Consider the following 6000-nt stretch of genomic DNA (forward strand, 5'->3'; position numbering starts at 1 on the left):
AGGGTCCCTTCCAGCCACAAGCATGCCGGGATTCTGTCAGCGACTCCCTTCCCTTCCCTCCTTCCCTCTGCTTCCCGCTGGAGAACGTGCAGCAAAGCAGCCTTTGCTGGCTGCTCTGGGAGCCCTCCCAGCTGCTGGACCTTGTCCCCCGGCCCTGCGCAGCTCCCTTGGGAGGCACGGCAGGAGCAGCAGCCTGGGAGCCTCGGGAATGCCCCTCTTGGCATCCATGGCACACACTGCAATGGGCTGCAGTTCCAGTTCCCAGCGAGGAAAAGATCTTCCTGCCCTTCAAGGCAAAGCTCTGAAAGGGCTGAAACCCAAGCGGAGCAAGATCTTACCGTGACATTTCACTGCCAGCCTCCGTAACTTCATCCAGGGCTCTTTTAGCTCCTGGATTGGGGAAAAAAAAACCATCAGGGCAGGCTCTTTGGCTGGGAGCTGCCCTGGGCAAAGGGAGACACTGGGAGGGAAAAAGAGCAGGCAAAGGAAGGCAGGAGAGAAAGGAGGACCCGGCCAAGAGCATCGCTCCGGATCTCTGAGGGAAGGGGAAACCTTTTGTTGTCTGGAAACCAACAAAAGCTCTGAGTATCTCTGCCAGGCCACTGAAGGCCTCTCCTGCCCCACTCTCCCTAAGCAAAGTGCCCCTCCTTGCCCATCCTCGCAGCACTGTCCTCATGCCCTTCTGCTCCTCGGGGATGATGGGGCAGAGGCTTTGTTCCAGGGCATCCTGCAAGCAGCAGGCAGGACAGTTCCACCGGCATGGGAAGCCAGCTCAGGGCTGCGGGACTCAGAAAATCTAAACACCAACACAACACCAGCAGGGCACATTTAATCACTTCTGCCACAAAAGGCAGCACTGAAAATGATGCGTAATGAGAGCCTCCTAATCACCCCAATCCCTTCTCCATTTTAAACCTTCTCCAAAAGAACCAAAATAGCTCTTAAGATTCCTTCATCTTTGTCAGTCCCACATCTTTTGAGAGCAGACTGGGGAAGAGAGCACAACATCAGCATCTTGTTAATCAGACACGGCTTGTTGTCCCTTTCTCCTTACTCAGTTACAGCGGTACATATTGGGAATAACCAGCAATCCTGAGGAATTTTTTCCTGCAGCAAGTTATTTTCCTATCATGCTCCATCTGTCATTTTATTACTTATTCAAACACCAATAGCAATACAGTACAGCACCTTGCAATTACTCCCCCTTATATTTATATACCTCAAAGTTCACCTCAACACCACCACATTCCTGAAACCAGTCTGTGTTCAGGAACACTGATGGCTCTCCAAGCCAGTGCCCACTTTGCCAGGAGTGGCCCTGCCTGCATCTGCTGCCTGGAAAGCCTGGGCAAAGCCTGGCACCCTCGGCATCACGAGGCTTCTGGCACGGAGGCCAAGCACACCCAAACACAGGGGAGAATTCAGCTCAGCATTGGTGTCACCACTGCCAGCACCAATCTGTCAAAAGCTTCATTCATTACGTGTGATTTCAGCTGGAATTGTCCCTCCAGGAGCAGCACTCAGTGGCCCAGCACTAGCCCAGCCGCGGCAGGCTCAGGGCAGGACGTGCCCAGGGAAGCTGCCCACAGGGGCTGTGGGGCAGAGGCACGGGCTGGGCGTGCTCCCCTCGGGCCAGCCCTGCTGGAAGTGGGCAAGGGCACCGGAAAGGCCCAAGGCCCAGCCAGTGCTGCTTCTGGACGTGCTGGGAGCGGCCAGGGAGGCAGCACCAAACGGAGGGATATGAAGGTCTCTCCCGGCCTGCACGAATCCGGGACTCGGGGATCGCCCCGGGCCAGGCGCAGCACCCGGCACTTGGCCTTGTGAGACCTCGTAAGGTTCTCGTTGTGCCCCTTCTCAAGCTTGCCCAGGTCCCTGTGCACGGCCAAATCCTGCCATGGTGCCCCTGCCACGCTCAGCTGCCCGTCCCCTGCAAACGTGCTGAGGGGGAGCTCGAGCCCCTGCCTGTGTCATTGGGGACGCCACTGAAGAGCCCCAGGGCCAAGGCAGAGCCCTGAGGGACACCCCTGGTCCCCGGCCTGCAGCTGCACATGGAGCCAATGCCCCCAAGTCCCTGGCTGCGGCCATCTGGCCAATGGCTCGTGCCCTGGGCAGCCCACCCGCCAAAGCCAGGGCTCTACAGTGTGGGGATTGGGCCGGTGAGTGGGACCGTGGCCAAAGCCTCGCAGAGGCCAAGGGCTACAAGTGCCCAAGTCCAGGGCCTGCTCAGTGCTACTTCCAGCAGGCTCGGCTGCTGGAGGGGCGCCGGCTACGGCCCTTTGTGACCCAGGCGCGTGGTGTCACAAAGGGCCCTTGGCCATGCGGAACATGGCGGTGCCCAGAGAGCCTTGTGACATCAGAGAGCCCCGCCCTGGCTGAGGGTAGCTAAGGGGCGCAGAACCTGGCAGTGCCCAGTCCGCTGAGAGCCCCTGTCGCAGAAGGAAGCAGCTCCCGCCATCCTTCTGTGCTACAGGACCTCTGAGATGGAAGAGGACAAGGCAAACCCCAGCTCCTCCCAGCCACCCACCCCTGTGCCCAGCGGGCCACAAGACCAGACCCTCAGCTGGCACTTGGTGGGGGCAGAGAGTGCCTCAGTCAGGCCCCAGAGAGACACTGAAGAGGAGCAGGGGCCCTTTGTCATCAGGGAGGCGGAGAGGAAACCTGCCGTGGATGAGGAGCCTTGCCAGGGGAGAGACACTCGACCCCAAGAGCTTTGCCTGTGCGAAGAGGCGACAGGCCGTGAGTTGTCCCAGTGGGTCCCAGCAGTGCCAGTGCAGGAAGTGTCCCTGTGCAGAATGTGGAGTCCCCAAGGGCTGAAGCCGTGGAAGATGGGCCTGAGCATGGAGTGGGGACATGGGGCACAGCAACTGCTCTACCGGTGGCAACAGAGAGTGGAAGTCCAGGAGCTGCCCCACGGGGAAGAAGAAGGGAACGACCCAAAGCTGTCCCAGCGAGGTGAAGGAGGTGCGAGCGGCCAGAAGAACCAGCCGTGTTCTCCTGCCCCCAGTGAGGAGGTGCCATCAGCAGGGCCATGGAGCCTGGTCCCTGCCGCACACAGCAGCTGGGAATACACCTGCATCTTCAGCTTCAGGGTCCCACCCTCGCTGCCCAAGGCCGCCGCCTGGGACGGAGTCAGCGTGCTCGAGGTAGGCGAAGAAGGCAGGCGCCGAAGCCTGGCAGCTCTTGCGGCAGACGAGCTCCCGCCGCCCGTCCCTCGGGAGGCCTGGGCCGAGCGGCCGGCACGGGAGCCGCTCTGTGCCTCGCTTCCCCCCCTGCAAGGCCGAGCCGCCACGGGACCCGCAGCTTCTCCTGTGCTGGCCTGGCAGGAGCCGGGGCCTGCCCCGCAGAGCCCCCGCGGCCCCTCGGCTGCCCCCAGCAAGCGGCCCGGCCGCCTCAGGCGGGCGCTGCGGGCGCTGCGGGCGCTGTTCCGCTGCCGCTGCCTGGCGCCGCGGACGCTGGAGTAGCGCCCGCCCGGCCCGGGGCGGCCTCGGCCTGGACGGGCCCCGCAGCCTGAGCTGCCCCGGCTGCTTTGGGCCGTGCCGGGGCCGTCTCCGCGACGCCCAAAGTCACCGGCCTGGCCGCCCCCAAACAGCGCCCGTGGAGCGCGCTCGGTGCCGGCGCGCTCGGCGGGGAAGCCCAGGGAGTCACCGAGGTGCCAAAAGAGACCCTGCCGGGCACCCGGTGCCACTGGCACCCTGGCAGCGCCACCGCCGCCCCGAAACCACGTCCCCAAGGGCCACATCTGCACAGCTCCTGACCACTGCGGGGACAAGGACTCCACCACCGCCCTGGGCAACTTCTTCCAGTGCCTCACGCCTCTCCCAAGGAAAAGCTCTTTCAGATATTGAATCTGAACCTCCCCTGGTGGCATCAAAGGCTATGGACAAGACTTCAAGACTTGGACTCAACAAACGGAACTTGACTTTAAGAAAGAGTAGTAGTAAAAAAATAGAGAAAAAAATTTAAAAACCTCCTCATACAGGAGAAAAAAAAAAAAGAATAGGAATAGGAATAGGAATAGGAATAGGAAGAAGAAGATTATGATGATGAAGAAATAGTAGTAGTAAAAAAAAAGAAAAAAAATTTAAAAACCTCCTCCTCCAGGAGAAAAAAAAAGAATAGGACTAGGACGAGGAATAGGAAGAAGAAGATTATGATGATGAAGAAATAGTAGTAGTAAAAAAGAAAAAAAATTAAAAACCTCCTCCTACAGGAGAAAAAAAAAGAATAGGAATACAAATAGGAATAGGAAGAAGAAGATTATGACGATGAAGAAATAGTAGTAGTACACAGGAGGAAGAAGAAAAAGGAATAGAATAATAATAAAAATATTAAGTTGAATAAGAATAATAGGAGCATAGGAATAAGTAGAAGAAGAGGAAGAAGAAATAGTAGTAAACAGTAAGAATATGAAAAAGAAAAAAATAACCATAAGCATAACAAGTGAAGAAGATTAATTACAACAAGAAGACTATGATAAAGAAGAAGAAGAAATAGTAGTAGTGAATAAGAAGAAAAATTAAAATAGGAATAAAAAGAATAAGAGTAAGACAAAGAAGAAGCAAGAGTAGTAGTAGTAATTAAAAAGACAGCAAAGAAGAAAAGAAGAAGCAAGAGTAGTAGAAGTAATTGAAAAGAAGGCAAAGAAGAAGATGACTTAGATGAAGAAGAAGAAATAGGAAATAGTAGTAAGCAGAAGAAGAATATCAAATTAAAATACACATCCTCTAGAACGCCATCCCTCGTTCAATAAAATGCATGTCCAGTAAAATCCGTTTGTTGCCCTCATGTGGTCTCACTTGCACCTTCCCTGCGGCACAGGCGTCTCTCTCTCCCCCTCGGCATCCTAACCCACGGGCAGGGTCCCTTCCAGCCACAAGCATGCCGGGATTCTGTCAGCGACTCCCTTCCCTTCCCTCCTTCCCTCTGCTTCCCGCTGGAGAACGTGCAGCAAAGCAGCCTTTGCTGGCTGCTCTGGGAGCCCTCCCAGCTGCTGGACCTTGTCCCCCGGCCCTGCGCAGCTCCCTTGGGAGGCACGGCAGGAGCAGCAGCCTGGGAGCCTCGGGAATGCCCCTCTTGGCATCCATGGCACACACTGCAATGGGCTGCAGTTCCAGTTCCCAGCGAGGAAAAGATCTTCCTGCCCTTCAAGGCAAAGCTCTGAAAGGGCTGAAACCCAAGCGGAGCAAGATCTTACCGTGACATTTCACTGCCAGCCTCCGTAACTTCATCCAGGGCTCTTTTAGCTCCTGGATTGGGGAAAAAAAAACCATCAGGGCAGGCTCTTTGGCTGGGAGCTGCCCTGGGCAAAGGGAGACACTGGGAGGGAAAAAGAGCAGGCAAAGGAAGGCAGGAGAGAAAGGAGGACCCGGCCAAGAGCATCGCTCCGGATCTCTGAGGGAAGGGGAAACCTTTTGTTGTCTGGAAACCAACAAAAGCTCTGAGTATCTCTGCCAGGCCACTGAAGGCCTCTCCTGCCCCACTCTCCCTAAGCAAAGTGCCCCTCCTTGCCCATCCTCGCAGCACTGTCCTCATGCCCTTCTGCTCCTCGGGGATGATGGGGCAGAGGCTTTGTTCCAGGGCATCCTGCAAGCAGCAGGCAGGACAGTTCCACCGGCATGGGAAGCCAGCTCAGGGCTGCGGGACTCAGAAAATCTAAACACCAACACAACACCAGCAGGGCACATTTAATCACTTCTGCCACAAAAGGCAGCACTGAAAATGATGCGTAATGAGAGCCTCCTAATCACCCCAATCCCTTCTCCATTTTAAACCTTCTCCAAAAGAACCAAAATAGCTCTTAAGATTCCTTCATCTTTGTCAGTCCCACATCTTTTGAGAGCAGACTGGGGAAGAGAGCACAACATCAGCATCTTGTTAATCAGACACGGCTTGTTGTCCCTTTCTCCTTACTCAGTTACAGCGGTACATATTGGGAATAACCAGCAATCCTGAGGAATTTTTTCCTGCAGCAAGTTATTTTCCTATCATGCTCCATCTGTC

This window comes from Coloeus monedula, assembly GCF_965178545.1.
Source record: "Coloeus monedula genome assembly, chromosome: 18".
NCBI lineage: Eukaryota > Metazoa > Chordata > Aves > Passeriformes > Corvidae > Coloeus > Coloeus monedula.